Source organism: Rattus norvegicus, chromosome 3, assembly GCF_021556685.1.
Source record: "Rattus norvegicus strain SHRSP/BbbUtx chromosome 3, alternate assembly SHRSP_T2T, whole genome shotgun sequence".
Taxonomy (NCBI): Eukaryota; Metazoa; Chordata; class Mammalia; order Rodentia; family Muridae; genus Rattus; species Rattus norvegicus.
In genome coordinates, this window is record NC_141536.1 from 62,642,531 (window position 1) to 62,670,066 (window position 27,536).

Sequence of the window (27,536 nt, forward strand, 5' to 3'; positions counted from 1 at the left end):
TATTAGTCAAATTAAGACAATTTGCAAGATTTAATGATCTAATTCTCTGCTGTCTTAGAGTGTAGTGTAGGTAACCTTACCTGAATGTTTTCCGTAGTGGTAGTAGGACACGGGCATAGGGCTCTCTCCTCAGGGAAGAGCGTGCCCAACCCTCCAAGTCTCTTTCATGTTCTATCATGTGTGGACAGTGGAAACAGATGCTAGCACTTGCAGCCATTGTCTCAACAGCTAATGCTACGCATGCCTGTTTTCATTTGTGCCAGCATTTTCCCCTAATCAGTGGAGGGGAATGCCAGAATTGGGACCAAGTACAATCAAATACTAGGCTTATGGGAATTACCTATTGTTAGAAATCATTAGTATTTAGATCAAACATTAGCATGAATCAGAGTCAGCCCAAGGGCTTATTAGGTCACAAACTGTTACTCTAGCCACAAAGGTCTGGGATAAATCCAAGAATCCATAGTTCTAAAAAGCTTCCAGGTGATACTGTGCATCTATGAACTATGCAATTAGAGCAAACCGTGGTCAGGGCAAGCCTCCAACAGTCAGTACAGCTGAAACTAGTGTTACAGGCAAAAATAATGAGAAAAGTCCCCTCTGACCAGGTGAGGCTCATTGAGAAACACGCATGACTATATTATAACAAGCTTGGTTTTGTTCTGTGGTTAGTTTTTGGAATTCTAGTGGCCAGAACAGAGAGTTACTGCCTGCTTAGTTGCCCTAAATTCTGTGTATTTACCTTATTAGTGGCTGATTTACCATTTTTGGTCAGAGGCAATGAGGCCATAGGCATCCCAAGGGATTTTCTCCAACCAATCTGAATTTTTCCAAACATGTTCTCTTAATTTGTTTTTTTACATGAGTCATGTTCTTGAGAATTTTGTGTTTGGAGGAGCTGAGGTGAAACCAAGATTAAATATCCACCACACATGCTCACTCATATTCACAAAGTCTCCAAGGTCCTGTTGTCGTTTTAGTTCCTGATCTGGACCCTCTGAGATCATGTGATAATCCTCTATTGCAATTGTGAGCTGCAGGAACCTAGAGTTTGGCAGACTTAAATACTTCAGAGGAATGGTGGCCTTATCATGGCGAGTGTGAGTCATAGAGCAGGATAGAAACAGAACTGTAACTCAATGGTGTTACCTTGAAAGTAAAGCTGTATGGACCAGGTTTGCTCAGAATCAGAGGGAGGATGCCAATGATGCTAAAAAGCCTTCCGAACCTGTCCTATGAGTTCACAACTGTTCTTATGACCTTGAAAGAATAATCTCAGACTTGTAATGAAGACTTAACTCAGTTAAAAATCCACATTGCCATTAGTCAAACAGAGCATAGATTCAGGGGTATGGAGAAAGTAAGAAATCACAGGAATAGATTGTTTAATTAGGAAACGTTAATATAGGCATTCTGCAGAATAAAAACAAAAGATATCCCCAGATGATGTAATGTCTTCTTTCACAGAGATTTTTTAGAATAACTTCAAGGCAACCTTCTCCTGGCTCAGAGTGCCTGTTTGTCTTTGTGAGTGCACATACATATGTCTGTGCAGATGTATGCCTTTGTGAGCAAGATGGAGGTGAAGTTCCTAGTATTTGCAGGTTATGATGAGTGTTAGAATTTGAAATCAGTACCTCATGATTGGACAGCAAGAGCTCTGAACTACCCAACTATTTCTCCAGTCGCCTTCTGTTCTTGATAGACAATTGAGGTTGTCCGGCTCTGTTCTTTTGATTTAAAATGGTGAGATCTTATATTGAGCTTTGGAAAGGGAACATGGTGAGTCCTGTTTGGATTTCTCTTGTTCACAATGACCTCCTTTGTGGGCAACTCCTCATTTGTGCAATGTGGACTTACTCGGACCCCCATGCACACTCACGTACTTTACTCCACATTGTAGTTCAACTTGTGCAGAGGGGCAGTTTCTCAGAATTGTTTTGGTTTCTCATTCTGTTTTTTTAGGAATCTCCCAGGGATAAATTCAATCAAGAATAAAATATGCTATATATTTGCATTTCATTTAAAATTACTGAGACCTAGTTTGGAGATTTCAAAAGAGAAACCTGGCTGCCAAAAATCACTCTTCCTTTATAGAAAAAAGCCTTTGAAGAATCACAGCTTTGGGAAGGACATGGACGTGCGAAGGAGGAAGGGGACACAAGCCAGGTAAGGCAAACCAACCCTGATGATCGTGGAGTGACAGATGTTGAAGCCAAATAACCCTCACACCGTATAGCTTGATGTCTGTCAATTTTATTTTCTCTAATTTTATAGGGTTGCATAATTTCTTTACTTACCTAAAACCACCATTCATACAAAAACCACAGTGATAATTTTTCACCATTAAATAACAGCTAAGTCTTCCCTTTCCAGTTTCCAGAGCTCAGAGATAAATCTCTTCCTAACCCTCCACAGATGCAATTCCCAAGTACCCAGTTAAATTTGATACAGAAAATTAAGCAATCACTTTGTATAAATATACCCATATACAATTTAAGACACATCTCTACTAAAATGATCGTTCATCAGTGATAACCTCATGTGATTTGGTCCCCTCGAACTACATCTCCAGACCTAGATCAGTGGCTGGTCCCTAATCCCATGTTACAGCCACTTTTAAATACAACTAACCCCAGGTTTTACCTCTATAAAATTAAATCTTATTAAATTAAATTTGGGAAAAGAAGTTTATTTTCAGAGTTCCTATGCAGTTCTTTTGGACAGGCGGAGTTGAGATTCGCTCATTTCCATACGTAGTAGTCGTACATCTCTAACACCTCGTCCATTAACACTTCCCACTGTCATTCTATCTTAAATACTTCCAAGCTTTTCTATAGCTTCCTACAACTTTACAACTGTTGGCACCTTCTCATATGCTTGGTTACTTTGGACTCAGAACCCAGCTAGTGGATTGAGACAAAGACCATAAACCTAATTCTTAAGATAGCAGAAGCGTGTACACCGAGATTTATGGATGTGCATGTTTGTGTGTGCATGTGAGAGAGAGACCCCCAGTGCCCGCTGTATGGAGCTAATTACAATCTAGATCAGGGGTGAAGTCCATGGACTCTTTGACAGACAGAGCTCCAACGGAACATCTTTGACTAACACACCACCTGTCTTAGTCAATGTCTAGATTGCCAGGTAGTATGGAGAGACAGAGAGAGAGAGAGAGAGACTTAACTTGAACATTTGAAATTGCAAAGCCAACTTCAGTGACTTGCTTCCTCTAACAAGGTCATACTTAATGCAAAAGACCACATGTCCTAATCTTTTTAGATAATACCACTCCCTATATGTCTACAGGGGCCATTTTTTATTCAAACCACCATGTCAAGACAGTTTGAACAACATTAATGGCATAGGCTTTGATGCCTATATTCATCTGAAAGAACAGATGGGACGATTTGACTATTTAGCAGAGAATTATTAATGACTCAATTCTTTAAGGTTGGATTTAGAGCTCCATTTGAAACAACAATAATCCATGAAGTAGTTCCCTCAAGTGTTAATTATCCTATATAATAATGAGATCATTTGTTTGAATTTTATACATATTTCACGGGAATGGTTAGATTTGTCCATATTTCTGTGCGACAGTTATCAGTGCACAAGGAAATAAGAAGATCCTTCACAATAGGACTTTAGATAGGAGGCTAATTTAAATGAATGTGCTAATTATTCCTTTCTAATTATGGCCATTAGCTACTGATGATCTTTTCAAGACATAGTATAGGCTTCACTATTTATCTGCCTAACCAACCACCCTCAAACTTGTATGAGGAAACTCCAGACTGAGAACTGACAGCTCATGAATGTGGAACCCTGCCTTAGTGCATTAAGAAAAACTTCCATTAATATTAAATGTCCTTGGCACTCCAAACTTAGGGCAGACTCTGTGAGACTACAGGGGGGAACTGTGCCTTCCAGTGACACTACACGAGTTCACTGTTAAGTCTACAAATATTAATGGTGAATTTCTTCAATTTATTGTAAATGCACCTGCTATTTGTTATTGCTGTAAATAAACAAACACATTGGTCCTGGAGCTTTTGACTCCATAATTAGCTTGATTGGACTCTTCCTTGCTGCCCAGCTGCCTTGAATAAAAGGACCCAGCCTAACAGACAGACTACCTTCAGGCCAGCACCAGTCATCTTGAACACTCTATAGATTTATTGAGACAACTATGCAGAGGTTATAGGTTATCGCCCTGAGTCCTGAGAGTACAGGTCCATCGAGGGATCATTGAAATCATTTGTACAAGACTTTTTGTTATCGTGAGTTTTGATGAACCCTGGATGATCTTGCAACCATTTCTACCTTGGGTAAAGGAAGCCCTTCCCCTGGTAATCTAGCAGATGGAAGATTGGGAGTAATGCTGATATACAAAGATATGACTAGTCCAAAAGACAAGTCTCACTGTTATTGATATCAAAAGGAAAGGCTATGATTTGTCTAAGACACAATCCTCTATAACAGTGGCACTAAGAGATAAGGTTTTGGGCAGTTCATGTATCTCTTTCTGGGCTATGTAAGCATGGCTTACTCTCTGAGTAGACTAGAAAGCACTCTCCTCTGCTGCTTCTCATGATGAGGTAGCATCAGGTCTAATATCTCTTAAACGATCTTTCCTTGCCTTGTTTCGGTGGTGTGGACTGAGTTGGTAGTATGGAGAGGGACACATCAGAGACAGCAGAAGAGTTGTGAAGGCTACCGCAGCAGCAACAGTGGGAACTAGGCGTGTGGTGGGCTAAGCTGCAAAGTTGTAAAGCTGCCTACTTCCTGAATACTGAAGTCGGGGAGACCCTGCAGCAGTCCCTGTGGTGAGGATGGTACCCTTTGCTTGAACAACTGCAGCTGTAGTTCAGGTAGACACTTGGCATCCAGCTCACTTAGCCATTGCATGCTCTGCTCCAAACTACAATCCTGGTGGAGGCAATCAGCCCGAATAATCTCAAAGGCAGCTGACTTCTGAAAGGGATCAGGCAGGAGCTAGCTTCCTAACAGCAGAAAAAGCTACCAAAAAGGTTAAGAGTGGTCAAGAAAGAAAGGAGAGGGGGAAGGATGGAGGGCAGAAGGAGAGGAAAAGGCAAGAGAGTGAAGGTAGAGACAGAATGGAAAAAAGGAGAAAGAGGAGAGACGTAGAACAAGATAGAGTGAAGAGTGGATACTTAAGATAAATGTTTTAGTCTTCAAGGCCAAGAGTTCCATACTGACAACTGTGACAATGGCCACTGCCAAGGACTAAGGGTCCTACTATATAAATGTGTCCAGGAGTATTATACCTCATGACTATGACACTTACTGTTGCTTCTGCCTCTCACTGCCATGCCACCATGAAACAGAAGGGTGCACACTTTTAGGGAATCTCATTTATAAAATTTCTTGTTGCCTAGTCACAATTTCTACCCTGTGGAGGTTTAGGACCCTCAGTAAACTAATGGGTGATACCTACCATTAAAGTAGGGTTTTATGAAGGAAGGACTGAACTACAAGTCAACAAGAATAAAACTCTTCTACGTATGGCCAACCTGTCCCTCTCTATCTCAACCCTGGACTTAGAGACACTCCCACCACCCCTGCTTCTTGAATGTGAGCCCTGGGGATCTAAACTCAGGTCCTTATGCCTGTACAGCAAGCATCTGACTGAATGTTCTCTGCCCAGATCCAGACAAAAAGCTGTGTAGCATGAGCTATAATGTGAAGACTTGGAGGTAAAATGGACCCTTGGTTTATGCTTCTTTAGTTGATCCCTATAATATTTATGGAAGTGAATTGTAAGAAATATAAAATTTTATAACCCACATACTTCTTCCTTTGTGTCATTAGGGTGTATTGTAAATAGATTTAGTAAGCTATGACTTCGAATATCCCTTAAAATTTTTAGGTAAAACTTTACTTTTTCTCTACTTTCGGTGGCCTATTCTTTTTAATTTTTAATTTTTTAATATGATAGCATTTTATGACACCCATAAACTAGGAAAAACGAGCATATAATATTTCCTAATCAGACATGAGAAGAAGGATGGACTATTTTAAGACATAAAACCTTCATTCGTCTAAATCACGGCCCCTGTGCCCTCACCGTCTCTGTAAGGAGGAGTGTCTTCAGGGGAAGATCCTTCATATGAGGGAAGCAGAATCTATCAGAAAAGCTGTTTACAATAAAACATTTTGACAGCTCCAGTAATTAAATGGCTTTCCCAGGTGCAAAGCACTACCTTAGATGCCCTCTGGCTATAACGGTCCACAAATTTATCCTTCAGGAGAAAAAAGTTGAGTGTGAAGACAAGCTAATGAAATAAAAGGAGAGCTAGCTGCAATTGAGTCATCAAGACACATTAATAGAATGAAGCAGGATCTTGCTTGCCCTAACGTAGGATAAATTAGTGTTTCTCCCATTTGAAGTGATTTGGCAGGGGTAGTGGGTGTCAGTTTAATCCCCAAATTTCTTACTAAGCATGTACCTACGTACTTGCTGGGTGCTGGGAGGGAAGAAATAGAAAATATTCAGGACCTTCTTATTCACAAGAACCTCATTAACATGCACGTTTTAAAAAATAACTCAGCAGGACTAAGGAGATGAAACAGTGGATAAGGAGGCTTGCTGCGCAAGTGTTGTGCTTAAGTTCACTTAGAGCACTCACATAAAAGGCCAGGAATGGTTGTGTGTGCTCATAAACCCACAGGCCAGCCAAGCTAGTCAAAATGGTGAGTTTCACAGTGGTGAGCTTCAGGTGCAGTGAGAGACCCTGATTCAGAGCAATAAGGTAGGGGGCAACAAAGGAAGACACTCAACATTGAAGGAGGAGGGAAGAAAGAAAGGAAAGAACAGAGTATAAAAGGGGACAGCGAAGAGAGGAGGAGAAGGAGAGGGGGAAGGGATGAGAAGGGGGGGGCAAGAAAGGATGAAAGAAAAGGAAGAAAGAAGGGAGGGAGGAAGGAATGGTGTGGGGAGGGAGGAGGGGAGGGAGGAAGGAGGGATGGAGAAAGGGAGGGGAGGGAGGAAGGAAGGAAGGAAGGAAGGAAGGAAGGAAGGAAGGGAGGGGAGGGGCAGCTGGGCAATCTCTCAAACTACTTGTTTCTTCTACACAATTGAACTTTGCTTAGTGACCACAGTACTTACATCACAGATAAGGGCTACAAAAGGAAAGGGGAGTGAAATTCAACTCCATACAGATGAGTGATCATTTGTTAGAATTTTATTATTTAGTGAAAGGTCACTGTAGAACTTACCTAGTAAAGAATTTGTTGTGAGTTATGGAATCAGCAGTGACAGTTTAATGAGTAGAGCAGCAAAACAAAAAGATGTTAGGGACTCAGTGAACTGCAGTTCGGGGTTCTTGTGTTTCTTTTTCATTAGCAAGAGACACTACAGAAGTAATCCCTTTATTCAAATATGTCACAGGAGACTTTTTTTTAATTTTCAAATACACTGTGTATTTTCCTCCACCAAAAATTTATTAAGTATCTTTCCCATATGTATTTTGTTAGTGTATATAGTAATCCTACTTAATGATGCTGTGTTTTGTGTGCTTGTGTGAAAAGGCAGGTGGATGATGCAGCCTGTTTTAATTCACAATTAAATGCAGGAAATGTTTATAGAACAATCCTAGGAAGCTAGGCACCATGGTAAGGCAGGCTGGTAAGCATCCTTTAACTCCTCTGAGTCAGGCTGTAAGACGATGTCCCTTCCTTTCCTCTTTCTAAAATGAAAAGGAGGGCTGAGGGACCCAGAGAGACTTCACAGTGACCATAAGTCCATGAGATTGGAGCTGGGATGGTGACAAGACACCGTGAGTGTAGAGACCCTGTCTCTCCTGAACAAGGTAACACTGAGACAGGGTTATTTAATGATGGTAACGTCATAGAGAGTGTCGGCTAATTTCTACCATAAATCTGGCAGGTGTATAGAGAAAGACCTAAAGGGCCATAAGAGAGGAAAGAAAAGCTTGAGATGGCAATAAAACTGTAAAATGCTGGTATCAGATGTTTTCATAGTGACATAATGACTGCTACAGAAAACACCCCGCAGGTGGAGAGAGCATGGGATTTTGAAATAGCAGATGGCTGACCTGAATCTTAAAGTACAGAAGTGCGTCTGTCAGTGGACTGTGGCAGCTTCTGCCCTGCAGTCAGAGGCGTGCGTGCATTCAAAAGTCACCTGGGCTCTTCAGGTGACACAGGTCTGGCATGAATGACTGATGAGGATAAGATGGAAATCACTAAGCCGAAGACACTATAATAGTATGCAGAACATTCTAGATGCTGCTGGTTCAAAAAAAAAGTGACAAATGTAAAAGCTGTAAGAAGAGCCAGGTGGAAGGAAGAAGGAGCCGTTATCATTGATGGAGTTGCCATGGCTGACACAAGAACTGCCCTCAAATGAAAATGTCAAAGGGGATAAGGATGAGTGTTCAGAACATGATCAACATAAGAGCCCCATGAAAGCTCAAAGCAGAAATGGATTTGCAATGCTTTGTATCACAAGGAAGGCAATGAGTTACATCTGCTTTCCCTGTAAGGAAACAGAGGCACAGCACAGCATTCACACTGCTACAGATAGAAGGAGCAGAATTTTATCTGAGGTGCCACACTGGGCCCTATTTCACACCATCTTCCTTTGTTTGCCTCTCAAATATTTCTCCTTTGTTGGCAGAAAAAGATGTAGTGACACAGAACATTGTTCTGAAGCTGTAGAAGTCATTTCGGGGGTGTTTCTTTTTGCCTTAAAAAATGCTTACCATGTCAGAACTCTATGCTATATTTTCTCTTGATCTGCACATTGTAAAATCAGTATTTTACCTACAGCATAAGAAGTGTTAGAGGTAATATTAACACTTGTTTTTCCATCTTCTTAAATAATATTTAAAAACTGAGTGGATGGGCTTGGAGAGATAGCGAGATGGTTTGGATAAGTGTGCACACTGCTTTTGTAGAAGTGAGCTCTGTTCTAGCAGCCTTGTCTGGTGCTTACAGCATCCTCTAACTCCAGTGGATGGCATAGTACCCAATACCTTCTTTTGGTTTTCACCAGCGCTTGCACTTATACACATCTACTGTTGCCCCTGCACCAGACACACTTTTTTTTAAAAAAAACTTAAAGCCAAGTGGAGAGGAAAAGGTATTATTTTAAAAGTATACTTACTATTTGCTGATAAGCTAAGAATATCCTTTGGGTTATCAGGAATATTCATGCTAACATACCCTGAACCTGGCCCTGTGATAAAGTTTTTAAACCCTCTTGACAATTGAACCTTAAATATCTGCTACCGAATTTCCCCTAGATTTTTCCGCTGCTTTAGCGATTGCCCAGATGACCTGAAGTTCAACATTTTAAATCGCTTAAGCCTGTTTCTACCTGAGGGCTTTAATTTTCTCCTCTTCCTTCTACCACAGCCATATAATATGCTCCTGGAGCTGCTTGCTCTCATTTTATCTGCTCATTGAAAGTCAAAGAGGCGTTCCTAGAGCATGTGGTAGCAGGTGCTAGAACACAGATCGCCATTACTGTGGGGGAAGGGCAATCTCCGGTGCCCAGGAGTAGCTGGCTGTGCTGTTAAGGAAAGGTGATCTCATTGAGAGTGACAATTGGCGTTTTCAACATGAATAATCTTTTTTACATGCATAGATTTCTCAAGGCATCTGTTTATGTTTTTTCTGTCTTTAAAAAAAAGTCCCAAATATGTTCTATCACTTCCCAAATGTTAAAGATGCGGTTTTGTAAAGCTGGTCTTTGATTTAAGTTTAATATAGCCTTGGCTTGCCTGGCATAAATTGTAAACACTATGAAGCTCTTTTAAGACTTCGGTTTCTGAGAAATTTCAAGGAAGGGTGGTAACTCCTGTTATGTGGAGAAAAAGGTCCTGTAGGTGCCCCTGGCAGTGTGTGCCTTACAGAAGGCAGCCAATGGATCAGCAACTCTGATTTTAATGATAGAAGCTCTACATAAGTACCCACCATGAGCCACAGAAGGCACATAAATACGATTTGTCAATGTTCGCCAGTGCTAGTCACATCCTTGTTTGTAGATGAGTAAGTCAAATCCTAGACAAATTAAGTAATGGTCATAGGGCCCAGCAGAGAGGTGACTACATCTAAGGTTGAAAATGGTGAGCCAGAAAGAAAGACAAGGCTTCTCTGGGTAACTGTGGCTGGAATTTCTTATTGGGTGTGAAGGGGTCTAGCAGGCCTGACCATGACAAACATGGCTTCGGTAGGTCTTGCACTCTTCCTTGCTAAAAACCTTTAGATTGCATTCTTAAAACTAGCCACCAAGATCTATTCCCTTATTGGACCACTTCCTCCCCCTGAGACTGATCACCAGGGTATAGCTATAAAAGTATTAAAGTCCAGCAATCAGAAGCCCCCTTTGACTACACTAATTAAGAAGCCCAATTACAATTTAACACCTCATCCTAACACAGGATTTCCTCTTTTACTTTTATACACTGCCATTCACCTATGGGCCACGTCTATCCAGAGGCAGCCCTTTGTCCTTCCCAGGCAATTAGCCCTTCCCTCCCCCTCCTTGGCCTCTCTTCCCTCTTCTTCCTTCTCCCTTGTCCTCTATCTCCTGTCTTTGTCTCTCATTCCCTGTCCTTTGTACCTGTGGGGCAAATTAAACTCCTTTGTACTGAGAGCTTGGTCTTGGAGTGTGTTGTGTCAATATCTGAGATCCCTACAGGGTGTCATCTAGAAATATCCAAAGGAGCACCTTTGAGGTAAAAGCAAAACACATGAAAACACTTGTCAATCATATTTCTTCTCCAAAGGCCACATACATGTGGACTGTGTCACACGAAGCTGACAAGCATAGGGAATGGTCTGGCAGCCTGAGACTCTACTTGGCTCCATGTGTATACACACACCTAAGAATGCACTTGGTAGCTCAGGGACACTTAACAATATGTTAAGCATAGCCTCCTCTGAATTGCACTTAGCAGCATGTTAGCAGCATAGAACCTCCATCTTTATTAAGATACATGTCCACCCAACTCTGAGCAGTAGAATGAATCTCTCCTTCCCTTAGTGTAGGAGACATGAGGTCCTTGTGCTCACAGATATGCACTAAGGAAACCAGGACTGTTAAACACACAGGCTTGGAGATATATATATATCCAATTCCACCCAAAAACCTGGGAATGGACATAGTTAATAGCCCAGTGATCTGTGCTATCTGTAGTACCAAACCTCATTGGAATAATCCAGATCATGTTTATCCCAGACTGTTTCTCTCTTAGTATTCTATCTAAGCTCCACCCCTACAGTTACCTGGCAACAGCCAGGTATGCCTGACACTATAAAAGGGGCTGCTTGCCCTTCCTCACTCTCTTGCTCTTGCTCTTTTGCTCTTGTCTTCTTCCCACTTGATCCCTTCTCTCCCCATTCCCCTCCCCACTTCTCTCCACATGCTCATGGCCATCCTCTACTCTTCTCTTTTTCTATTTCTCTCTTTGTCTTTCTCTCTCTCTCTTCTCCCTCTCTGACCACACCCCCCACCCCCACCCCCCGGCTCTGCCATTCCAATAAACCTCCTTCACGTGAAACCATGTTGGTTTGGTGTGGTTTGTCTGGACCTGAGCTGCAATTTCCATCCCAACACCTAAGACCTTTACCTTGAACATTGTTTCTCAGTCAAGAGAACTCATCTTTAGGGAAGAGGTCACATGGTCTTTATGAAAGACAAGAACTTTGCCAAAGAGTTTTGATGTAGTCATACGTTAACCTTTATTGCATTAATTACCACCAGGAAACATATTTCCAAAGTTACCCTGTGTGTAAATAAATCAAAATAAACTGCCTGGGGTCAGAATCTAGAATGACGTAGCCTCAAAATATCAACCATAGGATACCTGAAGCAGACTGAAACAGGAGCAGTCGTAGTTTAAGGATAGCGTGAACGTCATAGTGAGACCCTATCTCAGAAGCACAGGAGCGACAACAGGAAGTGGAAACAGGAAGTTCCAGCTCTGTCACTTTATGCATGTGTGCTCTTGTGCAACTTCTGTATGGTGTAGATACTTATTTTTCAAACTGGGTCATGGTGACATTTATACTATAGGAACATGGGACAGTTATTTAAAACCAAAGTAATTCAAAGAAGAAGTAATGTGCCATACATGGTAGCTTAAGTCTGTAAGCCTAAGACTTTGACGGCTGAAGCAGGAGACAGAATCATCCAAGCCAGCCTGTGTTATCTACCAAGATCTCTTCTCTAAATAAATAGCTAAATACATAAATAAGAAAGAACAGACTTTCTAGTTCTTTATGCCTAAAACTATCCTCTCCAGGAAATTCACTTATATTCCTATTACTTTTTGTTTTTGTTTTGTCTCACAGCCTAGAACAGTCTGTCCAACATTAGTGGTCCCACTGCTGTGGACAAGAAAACACACTATGAGAGGTTTACATGATGCAGTGCAGACTATCAGAGAGCAACAAAGAGAAAGGAAGCAGCCAGTGCCTCCTCATTGCCTTCGTTGGTAGGCCCTCAGTGTCCCAAAGGTATTCTAGTATGTCCCACCTATTAAAATTTTTACCACCTCCTCATAGTGCTAAGCTAAAGACAAAGATGTAACAGGATGGGACATTAGGGGTCTCCCCCATGCAAACACCACCAATCTCCTATTCATCTTCATAACTAACTAATATAAAGAAGATGAGTGTTTGAGATGATAGTTGGGTATGATACTGTTCTCCATAGGTGTATATATATATATATATACATATATATATATATATATGTACAACTATTTTAAGTTAAATTTTAAGATATTTATTAAAATTACCTGTAGAAGATTTCTTCTTGCCGCATGCAGCAATCAATTTACCAACTTCCCCACCCCTTTCTAAGACCCTGTTTTGGACTCTGAATTAAAATCACATCAGTTATTGACTCCAGTCATTAAAGAAAACACATGTTTCTCTGAGGGATGTGTGTGTTGCATCTAATTATACAAGGAAGCACATGAAACTGGAGGTTTCCTTCTCTTTAAATAGAAACAAAGGCCATTAGAATTGCTCTAGGAGAATTTAGTTGACTTGCAGGACCATAATCATGACGTTGATTATAAGTTTTGTGTAACAAAATTCCCCAAACCTGAGCCTGATAAACTAGCTTCCCTCCACTGCCTCCATCCACACGGAGTGGCAATGTCCTTGTCTGAGATTAAGGGTTCATTTTTAATCTAATGCTGCTTTTCTTACGGAAGATCCATCAGTGTTGCTATCCAGGGGATTAATTAGTAGCTATTGCAGGAAACTTGACACTGAATGTTAGCAGAATCCCCTAAGTCCAGAAAATGATGGAGGATTTCTGTAGCCTGCCTTTGCTACTTGGTGGGTTCTTCTTTTTTCCACCCTCTTTTTTCTACCCTTTCTACTCTAGCACTAGATAAGAGAAAAAGAAGGATAAAGAGGAAAGGAGGTAGCATTTTATTAGACTACTTCCTGCTGATTAAGGGCAAAAAGTTTCTTGGAGCAGGTCTGATCTTTGCTGTCAAGATCCCTAGTTTCTGTTCTTGTTTGTTTTTTGCTCATGACTACTTAACAAACTGTGACCACCAACCCAATTCTTAGGGCTGTAGCGTTTATATACCCTCTGAAACGTCCTAAAAATTGAAACATTACAAAGTCATGCCCCTGCTAGAGCATGAGACAAATCATAGTCAGATGCTTGGACAATCTGAAGTAGCCACATATTCCACATCTGGGGTTAAAGTAAAACCATATTTATATATTTCTGTGTTATTCCAAGGAACCAAAATTCTTTTACAGATATCTTATCTGGTTGATGGTTGAAAGTTTCTATAGAAGTTGTTTGATCAGAACTTACAGCACTGCATAGATGCTAAGGTCACACACACACACACACACACACACACACACACACACATCACATACAAACACAGACAGACAGACAATTCTAAAGTTCTGCCCATTGATAAAGTTAGATGAGTCTGCAGTAATCCACGTGAGCTGCAATAACTCAAGTGAGAAAAAGAGAGTCATTTTAAAGTTTGTCAGTTTATGTATTTGGTGCATTGCAAGCTAGTGATAAAAGAGTTTCTACTTTGGGAAAAAGAATCAATGGGAGATGTTTATTACAATGACAGAGTAATACCACATGCAAACATATACCAGAGAGAGAGACAGAGAGAGACAGACAGACAGACAGACAGACACACACACACACACACACACACACAGAGAGAGAGAGAGAGAGAGAGAGAGAGAGAGAGAATACTATCCTTATATTCTACTTCCAAGTGACTGAGATGACTCCCCTAGTACAGAGAACTTGAGCCATTAATGTAGAGAGTAAATTTACTATGCAATCAGGTCTTTTTAAAGGCATTCAAAAATATCTGATTATAACATTTCTTTTTTCATATCTAATATTGCAGACTAAAACATTTAGTTACTTCTTTTAATGTAGCCATAAGGACAATATATTTGCGCCAATGGAGGTAAACGAACCACACCATCTTTCCACAGCAGCAGAATGGGGAGGGACATACTCAATTCCTCAGCTCCTGTAATAAGACCCCCCGCCCTTGCTGGGCTGAGTCTTGCTGAAAATAAGGTTCCTGCTAAATTGGATGTGATCTGCCTTAACATGTCTATAACCTGCTGTCAATGTGCATGCTAGCTGCTCTGGGAGTCAGGTCACATTTGGTTGCTCTTTTAACCTTTATTTGTTCTGTCTAGTTAATTATTTCTGGGCTGCTTAATGCCAAGACTGGCAGGCAGCCTTTCTTGTAAAAATGACCTAAAGCAAGGAGTCAAAGGATTGGTTTCCTCTTGGGCAGAATGCATGGCTACAGGAAACTTCACACTTATTTCTAATGTGGAAGTCAACACTGTTTATTAAATAATGACAGTTTGCCCCAACACCTTGGGTTAGCAAGCCTGAGCTTGGTACACAGCAAACAATTCATTTCTCCATACTTTAACCTTTGCAAACGACTTTCTAGAATCATTTCTTTTCCAAAGTCTTTAGTGACTTCAAAAATGTAAAGAAAATGAGGATTTATTTCACCAACATTTGCTACACACAAGCTTACTATGTGCAAGTAACTCTGGGCATTTGCTTTAGGCGAAATGCGCATTTTCTTACAGAACTTGTCAATGGTAGTTTTTCTATCTGAAGAATTCACACAGAAAACCTTTAAAGAACTTTAAATTGTTCATTATTGGCTTGGGTTGTTTCTATAAACAGCCAATGGATCACTACCACAGAGAATTCTAATAGATAAATTTCTTGGTAGAATGGGGCTTTGGCAGAGTTCGTGTCTATCACCTACTGGAGACCCTTCCTTTGTCTCCTGAACTCTGGTACAATCTGCCGAGCATGTTCCCCCGGCCCTTTCACAGAGGGTCTGTAGAGAACACCTCAAAAGTTCTGCCCATTGATAAAGTTAGATGAGTCTGCAGTAATCCACGTGAGCTGCAATAACTCAAGTGAGAAAAAGAGAGTTCTAAAGTATGTCATTTTAAAGTTTGTCAGTTTATGTATTTGGTGCATTGCAAGCTAGTGATAAAAGTGTTTCTACTTTGGGAAAAAGAATCAATGGCAGATGTTTATTACAATGACAGAGTAAAGAATCCATTAAAGCAAGCTATTCCTCACATTCTAATCTTCCGAGATGGATTGTCTCCTCGTGCATGCATTCTTATTTCGGCAGATTCTGATTTGTACTTGCAAAATAATAAATATTCATCTCCTATGGATTTTTTAAAGGTGACTGATTTGTAAGAATCAATAACTGTCTTTTGCTAGCTCACAGGCCAACATGATTGCCTTCATTTTCAAACATAAAATGATTGTATTAAAATAACATTAAGAGAGAAACGTCGGCTGACACAGGAAGAGAAATTCTTAAATGAAAACGCTCCATCCAGCTTTAATGAGTTCCGATCATGCTTTTTATTATGGTGCAAATGGGTTCTATTAAAAGGAAAGCCAATTCCAGATGATGATACAAACAATTACAGCTGCCTTTAGCCTCTAGTTAGGGCTATTAACTAATGGTTTCAAAATATAAGATTTATTTTGGAAAGGACATTTTTTCCTTCAACTATAAATGGAAAATTAGGCTTTGTCTGTCTAATGCCATATATGTGGATAAAAATTGAAATAGAAGCTAGTCTGGGGAAAAAGCTTCAAAATAGCATAAAAAGGATTAAATTATTTCATATAGATAAACTCAAACATTATTATTGCTGCAGCAGATACCAAACTGCTTTTGTTTCTATGTTCTGTTACATTACAAATTATGTATACTCTCTCTGGCTCTTCCACTTTATGAGATTATAATGTATATTTGCTTATTAAAGGCTTGAGAAATTTTGCAATCATGATCTCTGCTACCTTGTTTATCTTCCATGTTTCTCCAGTAAGTCTGAAGATGAAAATAATTTTAAAACATAAAGATTAATAATGAATTTTAATCCAAAAATTGTTTTTATTTCGATAGCATATATAAATCAAGCACCCAGCCATTCATTCATAATACTGAGACTAAATCATAAAACATAAATCCTAAATTTTAAGCATTAACTTAGACATCCACTAAAGCAAGCGTAAACACTTGTTACTGACGATTTGAAGGTGTTTCTGACTTGATTGTTTTTTATTCTTGAGTCCGATGAGACTCGGAGTGCGTGTGCTCCATGCTGCTTTCTCGGTGTGGATGTGTACTTAACCCCCTCACGTGCACGTGCTTCTCTGACTTTATAGGTCCCAAGAGTCTCCTGCTTACTTCCTTCTTAGTTGTGGCCTTTGTCTCACAATGGCAGCTGGGGATGGATGTTAGTCAGTTGTCCCTCTGAGGAAACACTTGCTTAGATAGATGCAGTGTGGTCTGTAGACAGTGGCAACTGCTTCCCCTTAAAGAGCTGTCCCAGATTTCAAACCAGGCCATAATTTTCCTGGGCACTGACTGTTGATGTGTCCCTGTATGAGCCCAGGATCTGGCCACTGCTGCCCCATACAAGACTCCTGTCTTACAGGCAACCTTTGCTTTAGAGTTCCCTATTGGTTTGACCAAGAGTTTTCACTTCTTCATCATGATCTAAATGCTTTCCCTACACACTCCCCACTTCTTCCTCCCCACTTTATCCTTTAAGACATTACTTCCAATAAACTTTCTGCTTGCCGATCCATGGATTCACTTTCAGAAGGATCCTACGTGTACTCCCATAAGTCTCCAAGACAATTTCAAGCAGCACCACATCCTTACCATTGTAAATGCCCCTTACACAGGACTAAACTAGTAAACACTCAATTAGATTTAATAACAAAAAAGCATAATATATGTATGGATGCTATTGGAATTAGCATCTCTCTCTCTCTCTCTCTCTCTCTCTCTCTCTCTGCTGCTGCTGCTGCTGCTGCTGCACTTGGGTTGTGTGAAAGTCATGTGGTGAACAAATTATCAGAATATACTGGGTGTATGCTTCCAATTCATCATCACGAATGCCTGAGCTAATGATTACCCTTAGTTTTCAGAGAGTTTTTAGACTGAATGACCTTGGAAGAGTACATTTAGTTCCAAGATCATATTGGATTAAGCCATTACAACACTAGAGAGCATCTGAAAGACTGGAAACTATTTGAATTACTTTATATAAAGAGATATTTTGAACAAGGTCTCATACAAGTATTAGTTAAGTATCCTGTGTGGATAAAGAATGGTAAAGACTGAAAACAAAGTCATCACAGAGGACAATCACTGCAAGCATGATTTCCCACCACCATCAAGCTGATACTGGATGGTGACCAGAGAGCACACCTAATGTCTTACACACACCTATATCATCTGAAGCATAAGGTGTCTAACATGAGGGAAGAAGAGCTCAGAGAAAATCTATCCAAGTATCTTTCAAGTCAATACTTTCAAGTAGAAAGTCAATAAGGAGTTGAACTCAATGTATCTAAATCCTATGCCTGCAGTCTCTCTAGGGCACCAAACTGACTCTGGCATGGAAGGAAGAACTCTTCTGAGTTTAGAATTGTTTTCAGTGACTTTGTCTAAATTAAAAAAAAAGAGCCCTTCATTCTGAGATCTGAACATCAGAACAGATATGTAGAGAAAGAAAAGCATTGTTCTGTGGATGATATCACAGGTGAGCACAAACTCTTTGTCAAGAAGCTTAACAATCTAGACAACTGAAGTTTGTATCTGGAGCTAAGCTATGCTACTTGGAGAAAGGAGAAGATGGGCTACTGACAGAGTTCTGAGTCTATGAGAACAAGGCAAAACTATACATGAACAGAAATATATAGATCAAATTGAAACTACAAGACTGCCTTCTACAACAAAGGTCAACACCAAATCTGCCTTACTGTTTGAGCAGAAAAGCAAAATAGAAAGAAAATGAAACAACAACAACAACAACAACAAAAAAACAAGAAAGCATGCAAACAAACAAAAGCCCCTGGAAAACAGACACAGCCATTCCTATGCTGATCATCTAAGATCATCTAAGATTGACTTCATACTACAACAGTAGAATTGATCCATTATCATCAGTGACATTTGCTATTGCTATTTGATGCCTGAAATATTTATGTCTCCTTGTTTACAGAAAATGTCCGCTGACATTTGTTAGAGATGCTCTTGGAATTGGACCTGTAAGCACACTTCTAAAGTAGATGTTGCTGGATACTTTCTGTAGACTTTGATAGTAAATATTTTGGCTTTAGAACCACAGTGGCTTCTTCTACACCATCTTTGTTTCTTACTTTCCTCCAAACATTTGAAAATGTAAAATGCATAGCTCAGTAATATAAAATACTATAAGCTGGATTTGTCTTGCGAGGATTGCATACCGTCTCCTGGTCAAGAAAAATGTCTTTCCTTATGTATTGACTCATATTAAGCCTAGGGCAGGAAGGGGTAGTGCTTTCAATGGGTCTCTGAAGTCAGGAAGTACTTATGGTCTCTAATTAAAGCTGATGCCATAGATTAAGCTACATGGAGGGAACTTTTCCTTTACAAACAAAGTCCTCGTTCATTTTAAAGGCTCTCATCAAGTTGGATTAATTTGGCCATGTTCTACACTGCCTTGAATAAATATTTGTGGAGATGGAGACTTTCATGGTCCTCCCTCCATCGTATGTGTCCATTAAAGACAGATTCCCTGTTTCCTTCAGCTTCCATCATCGCTGCGCCATTAGTGGTGTGGAACCTCATAGCAATATGTGACCCTGTGCTTTTGAACTTAATTTTCATCTTTTAATCTCTGTCGGATCAGGTGGGGATGTTTATGCTGCCAACCAAGCACCATTTTTGGATTAAAATTCAGTTAAACAATAATTAAAGAAACAAAAATGAAAAGATACCTGACTCTCCTATCATATAAATTACCCTGCCATCCTTATGATCATATTATTGTCAAATGCATGGGTTTTTTTGTTATATAGCCATTGTTTGGGTTGGCACTTCAGTCTATAATGATGATAGCAGTGATTCTCAACCTGTGGGTTGTGACCCCAGATATGCTGCCTGTCAGATATTTATATTATGATTCATAATAGCAGCAAAAGTGCAATTACACAGTAGCAACAAAATAATTTTATGGTTAGGGTCACTACAACAAAAGAATCTGTATTAAAAGGTCACAGCATTGGGAAGGTGGAGAACCACTGTGCTACCTCTAACAGTAATTAGTGCTAACCTTGTGTTAAACTGTTTGCTATTTTATTTTCTATCTCTGACATAAACCTTCCTTCAGATACAATACCAGAAATCACAGGAGATTACTTGAATAGTTATATCTTTAAGTTCAGGAAATGTTCAGCGAATATGGAAACACATCATTGTAAGATTAAAATATCCCTTATTAAATATTATTTTTTCTCAGCTGTTTTAACTACGAAAAGCTGATGATCCCTTGTGGCAATTATGCCTTGTTTTCCAAATACTGTCTTCATAAAAGATCTCAAAATGCTCAGACCAAGGTATGTGAAATCAAGAATTCAGACCAATTGGAAAGTATTGAAAAACAGACTAAAATTAAACTTAAAGTAATGTATCGAGATAAATGCAAGGTAGTGAACTTAAGGATTATTAATTCCCCCCTCTCCCAAAACACACACAGATGCAAAACGAGGTGCATTGTGCGTAGTGCTGTGGAGAAAGAACAAAAATGAACACTAAACCCTTTACTGAAAAGTCAAGTGTTGAATTTAGTTGTGTGGGAAAATATAGTTGATAACTATTAGCATAAGTATTTCTTTACTCTCTAGTGTTAAATATTCCACAGGGGGAAAATTATGAGTTGGTGTCAGTTACTGTAAAGCATACATAGAGTATAACAAAATGTATTGGCATTTGGTTCAGAATTGCTATTTTTATAGCACTTAATTATCTCAGACACCTCATGCTAGCCTTGTACTTTAAGCCAAAGCTTAGAAAAATGAATGTATATTTTAGCTAAAAGGTGATTATCTAAAAGAATTTCATTGAAATCATGATGGTCCGTTTTTTTTTTGTTGTTTTTTTTTTTTTTTAGTGATGCCGCTGTATGCATTTCCAAATTAAAATATGGCAATTTCACAAGAATCTAACAAACCTTTGTCCAGGATTTATTAAATTTTAAATGACAGAGTCGGTGCAATAGCAAAGCATTTTGAGATGACGGCTATTTATAAGCATTTTTAAAAGCAATGACAAAACAAAGCTTCTAGATAGATATAAAACTAGAGAATGTCCGAAAGACATTAACTTTCAAGGTGATCTTTTCTAGTAGACTTCCCCCCCCATTTTTCTTTTTATTTATTCTTCTCCCATACAATACATCCCAGCTGCATCCTGCAACTCCTCCCAGTCTGTCCCCCTACCACCACCACCATCTTCCTTCTCTCCCAGATCCACTGTTCTGCTTCCCTTCAGAAAAGAGCGGGCCTCCCAGTGATTTCAACCAAACACTGCATAACATGATACAATAAGACTAGGCACAAAGCTTCTTATCAAGGCTAGACTGGGCAACCCAGAGGAGGAAGAGGATTGGAACCATAGATAAAAGAGTCAGAGACAGCCCTACTCCCACTGTTAGGAGTTCCACAAGAACACCAAGCTTCATAACCATGACATATATGTAGAGCCCGTAGTGCAGACCCAGGCAACCCCTTGGTGGCCACTTTAGTCTCTGGGAGCCCACATGATAGCCCTGCTTAGTTGATTCTGCAAACTTTGTTCTTCTACCAGACAACTTGTTTTCATCTTACCAAAAAGTCTGTAAAGTACCACATGAAATAACCTAGTTTGAGTTCTTAAATAGCAGTAAGTAGCAAGGTTAAACAAAACCTCACCCAGGTAGGTTTAGAATCCATGGATGAGTAGGACAACTACCTTACCCCAAAACAACTCAACAATGGGACTGACATGGTTTTATTCTTAATAATGATCTCAAATTTTTATTTTATTTCTAATTTTTTACTTTCATCTATTTTGTGTCTACATCTGTGTGTGGATGTGCATAGATGTCCAGGTGCCCACAGAGATCAGAAAAGGACACTGGATCTTTTGTGGCTGGAGTTATAGGCCGTTGTGAGCCATCCAATGTGGGTACTGGGAACCCTCGTCTACTATAAGAGTAGTAAGTGCTCTTAACCACTGAGCCGCCTTTCCAGTCCTGTCATGTCAACTTTTTAAAAGTTAAAAAGTAAGTAGTCTACCTTCGTTTCACATAACACATAAAAATATCTTTAAAATGTCATCTAATGTCACTAGTCTCTAAGAACTGTGCCGTAGGTTCCCAACGACACATTATAGCCTTGTTTAGTCACCAATGAAGAGTGGCACATGCCGTTATCCCCTTTTTACCCACGGGACGTTCGTCTTTTCACACCATGCCTATCTGCAGTTCCTGTCATTAACTGTTCTATAATAACTACCTATGATTAGGTACTGTACTGAGATCCACGGGAGGATGACTCAACTAAACTAATAAGGCTTTTCAGATTGTTTTCTTTTCTCCACCCCCCCCCCACCATTCTTTTTGGTAAAGGAAAAAAAGCTCTGAGAAATTCTATCAAAAATACAGAAAAATAATTCTGAAGATACTAAGATGGCTGCCATACATCATTCAGGCTGTCTTGAAGCAAAACCTTAGATCCCATCACCTTACTCAGAACACTGTATAATTAATATAATAAATTCGTAAATTATTTCTGGAATTTTCAATTAATATTTTTGGCAATTGACTGAAATGCTGATAGTGATACCATGGAAAATGAGGTCTTCTGGTTTTTGTGTTACCACTGCTGGTATTAGCAGGGAGAGAGAGAGAGAGAGAAAGAGAGAAACAGAGAGAGAGAGAGAGAGAGAGAGAGAGAGAGAGAGAGAGAGAGAGGAAGAGAGAGAGAATGAATCACTGAGTTTCTGCCTCTGGTTTTTGTCTCTGTCTCTGTCTCTGTCTCTCCTACTCTCTCTATCTATCTCTGTCTCTTGGTCTTAATAATTTATGAACTATTAGAATTATACAATGTTCTGAGCAAGGTAATGGGATCTAAGGTTTTGCTTGGATACAGCCTGGAATGTGAGTTACCCCTTTGCCCAGCGTCCACACTAGTCACATCTGAATTTTCTTGACTGTCTGAGAGACTAGAGTATCACTACTCTTCTTGTCTTTAAGTTGTCTTTCGCAGAAGAAACAAAGACTGCCTTCATGCAGCTTTTGTTGTAATATGTTATAATTTTTATTATCAATGTGTAACAAATCACATTATAATATTTATATATTAGAAGTAATGTATAATAATATGGAATGTTATACATAATAATATGTAAGATATTTATAACATGATAAATATTTATAGATGATATATAAATAAATATATAACTATTATTTACATATACATAATATATTTATATGTAAAATAAATTATGTTATAAATTTATTATATTTATAATTATAAAATATTATTTGATATCGTTTTCTTTCTCTGCCTAATTTATAGATTCAACTGTATAACCAGTACAAATATATAGATAAACATAATGTATATAGGATTCGGCTCTACAGTTTGATCTCAGATATCCATTGAGGGTGGATAAGAAGAAATGCTGGAAATTCCTTGGAACCTTGTCAATACTGCGTACCAAGAGTACCAAACAAGATGTTTATATAACATAAATAAAATCCAAAAAGTAGCATCAGGCATTTTGCAAGCTCATGTCTTACCATTTCATCTGTCTATCCTTAGATCAGACTAAAGAAAATCTGAATGGCACTTAATTGAAGTTTAAGAGTCTTTTTTTACTGTGCTTTAGCTGGTCTAGCGTTTTAATGAATTCAAGGACTGTGTGAGCCTTGAACAAATTGAACTCCCCATGGTTCCTAGGGAGCCATGAACAAATATTTGTTCATCCCAGATACCAATGGCAGATCATTTCTGCCTAATTATAATTTAGTGAATCAGTTACTCACAAGAGTGTAGGTAAGTGGTTCTTCACATCTGTAATTCAAGGACACTGAATCACCAAAATCCCACCCCAACATGGCTGTGATGCTAGAAAATGTCCCCGCATCTGGGCCTGCGACTTGTAGACAGGCTGAAAATTCTCCTTTTCAGAGAATTTTAGGCGTCTAAGCTCTGGGAGGGACTTTGTGAATCCTGTAAGTAGGGAACTTCCTGAATCTTAGAAGTCTTCTTCCTCCAGAAGGAGATGGTTCATTGTAAAGAAATGGCTACACAGGCAGGAGTCATGTGTGAAACCCTAGTTCTCTGAACTTAGACTTACTAATCAGCTACAGAACAACCCAGACCTAGGAGTGTCCACAGATAATCTTCCTGGCCTTTCTCCAGAGGCAATTCCAAAACATTCAGGCCAACACTGAGAAGAAACTTGCCTTGATCGTTTTGAAACACTCGGCTGAACCTTGGAACACAGTACCCTTTCCACGGCCCTACACCACTCTGTGCACGTGATGCTTAGAGTCGTAAACTCGGGATTTATAAAGGGAAGAAATGGCTTAAGATCTAACCCTTCGGGAATGAGAGTCAGGGAACAGACGGGAAACTGCCCTGTGTTTGGGTAGAAATGTGGTGAGGAGTTCCAGGCAACATGGGGCTCAAAGGTTGCAATTACAGTAGTCTTAGAAGCTTAGAAGAGAGCACTGATTGTTGAGTTCTGTTAGACTGATTTCTGCTCTCATTTTGTCAACATGTTTTTATCTCTGTCCTTTTGATACTTTGTAGGGAAACTGGTACAGGATATACTAAGGGCCGTAAGGCAAATGTCTTTTTTGTTTTTTTAACTAAACTGGTATGTCCACTTAATATTCTCATTCACAAAATACGTTCATACGGACCCAGAAAACTATACATTTTTCTTAACTTCCTATCTTCTTTTTCAACACTGTATTTCTTTAAATAATTATCGTTTTGTGATGACCATAGTTAAAATATTGTTCGGCCCCTCCAAAATTCATATCGAGTCTTTACTATTGATGGAGACAATTGAGTATTAGAGAGGAACTCAAAAGTGAGTCAGTTCCTGAGGGAGTTTACCAATTACTATGAGAATAGATGGTTTGAAAATCAGGAAAATGTCCCTTGTTTGACCCCTCTCTTCCTCTCTTCTCTTATGGAGCAATACAAACTAGCTGTATGCAGTGAACTTTCACCTCTAGAAGCAACACGTACACTTCCGTTTTATAAACTACCCAGCGTTGGGCATTCTGTCATACTAACAGGAAATAGACCAAGGCCAAGTATCTTCCAATGAGGGAGAAAATCTAGAAATTGTCTCAAATATTTTATTAAATGCTATTCTGAGGAAGGCATATATCAACTGACTAATTCATGTCTGTGAAGTTTTTACAAATATTGTAAAGAAAAAAGGTAAGTCAAATGAACAAAAGCAATTGTTACATCAACTGGCTAGGTCTTCAGTGGGACCTGTGAGGACAGATTCATATTTGATCCTTTATGTGGTCTCTAGTAGACCAGCATAGCCATTATCCTTCGCACCACAGTGGATACTCCAGGTCATCTCTTCACTTGGGAGGGGTGGTTTTTTTTTAACTCCTCCTGTTCTTCAGTGTAGTAGCTTTCATTCTTCTTTTAGTGGCTAAATATAGCCTCTAAAACTCCAGGGCTAGACTGGCTTTTACAAAGAAGGGACATATAAGAAAATCACCTCAGAAAAAGGCAGACAGAAAAGAGGTGGTATGGGAAACAGGGAAGTGGATAGCTTTCATGTCATTTTGCTGGGCAGAGGGAGGACTCCAAGTGCATTACTGTTCACCCAGTGAGCACACAAAGATGAGTTGAGGGGCATCTTCTGAGTAGCTGGATTTTGGCTTTCATTAGGTTCTGTTACCTGGTGAGTTTCAAAATCTTGGCCACAAACTCTAATCCTGTTTCTTAGAAAGGCAAGCATTGGGATATTTATTTTTGACTTAGGAGTCGGTACATTTATGTTGGAATCCTAGCTCTGCGACGTGTCAAATCTGTGTGTCCCTAAATAATTCATTCCATGTGTTTGACCTTCAATCTCTTATTTGTAAAACACACATAATAGTGCCAAGAGTTGTGAGACTCTAACAAAACAACATGAGGAATCACCTTGAAAATATAGACATTTATGCTAATGCAAACATCTTTTTAATGTGAATGCTCTTTTTTGTTTACCTCAAGTTCAATGCTTAGAAACATATTGAATAGGCTCACAGGCAGAACTGATTCTTTTTTCCCAAGATTGAATTATCCAGCTCTCACGCTAATGTAGGATCACCTTTAAAATTCTCCTCCAAATACTCACTACGTCCTGCCTACTGATTCTGTGCTTCATTGGAGATGCTCACACCTCTTCCTGCCCTCTGATTCTGAGCTATACATTTATACAGTATTTTTGTTTGTTTTATAAGCCAATACCACTTTGGACCAAAAGGATTAGAACTATTAAACTAAATAGATGGGTGTCATCTTGATTTGGTCATAATAATAGTTTAAATCTACGGCAATGTTTTGTGATTTTTCACAAATCCTTCACTGATGCCTATTTTATGGATTTGTTGTTCTTGTTGTTGTTAAAACTATTATTCTAAAATATACCATACTTTGACAAATCATTGTCAAGTGTATTTTGGCTCATTCTGCCATTTTCTCTGTCTGTAGTCTCTAATTATACTGCATTGTGTTACATTTACTTAAGAGAAAGTAAGAGAATTCTTTACAAAGTGGAATGGCAGCTTGTAGAGGTAAGTTGAAAGATTGAAAAGCAGCACGAAGCTTCCAAGAGATCAGCAGTGTCCGTGTTTGGGCGGTGCTACAGATCTCAAGGTTGTTAGCAGGAGTAATGAGTTATTGTAGGTTAGCAGGATGGTAACTGCCTCTCATTTATCTGTATGTCATTACTAAGTTGTATTCACACATGTGCACTGTGTCTTCTTGTATGACTGCAGAGGAACTAAATGCATCCTGCATCCATCACTAAACATCAGACGATACTTACTCTCTCTGTAGAATCCAGCTGTATCATAGGTCTGCTAAAACATCATCTTAAAGCTCTTTAAAGAAAGAAGTTAAATCATTATTAGATCCCAGTTGCAAACTTTACTTTACCAGGGGAGAGGCTTTTAGGAAAAGTTTCGGTTCTCTTGAATGACTGAATATTTCTGCTCTGAGACATGTTCATGGTGTCTATGAAACGTTCCTCCTTTCTGTTTTTCATTCACACATCTCTCTCCATTTTCTTATGTATATCTAGAAGGTCACTGTGGCCATCATTCTAGAAAACACATTACTCCTGAATCATTGGCCATTTCAAGTATCACGGAGTTTATACATATTTGACAGTAGTCATTTATCCTTGGAAAATGACACAACCTATGGTGTTGATAAACAACAGATAATCTCTCCCTATTGTTTATCTTTGTGTGTATGTGTGTGTGTGTGTGTTGTATGTGTTATGAAAAGAATTAATGCTTCTATGTTTCTAATCATTGGACACAATGCCTATAAGTATCTTACTTGCTATTTCAAATCTGGAACTAATAGGCAAGGACAGTATTCCTTGTTACAATATTACTGCCCAACAGCAAGCCACTAATGGTCTCCCGGAGTCCCTGGGCAGTAGTAGGAGCCAGTCCACACACCTGATCTGTGAAGGATGCATGCAGATGGAATTTTAGCAGATTTCAGCAGCTTGTTTCTCACTAACTTTAATGGAGAGAAATAAACGGCAGAGAAAATGATTTTCCAGAGGGGTCATTTAAACTCCTCAGGGTGGGTTTTCTCTCAACTGAGTGAGAATATAAATTGGTCACAGGAGTGCTCTAAATCACTGTTGGCCGGACTCAGTTCTGCTGCACAAACCTCACGCGGACTGTGAGGCGCAAGCTCCTGATTAGGTAGTCTGAATGTTCCTTAGGGGAAGAAAGGGAAGTATGTCTGCCCGGAATCTTATTACTTCTTATCTCTTAGGACATTGTCCATACAGAAAAAGCCTATTCAGTGGACTGAAGAAGATAACTGTGTTAGCATTGCAGAACAGTAACTCGATCTATGC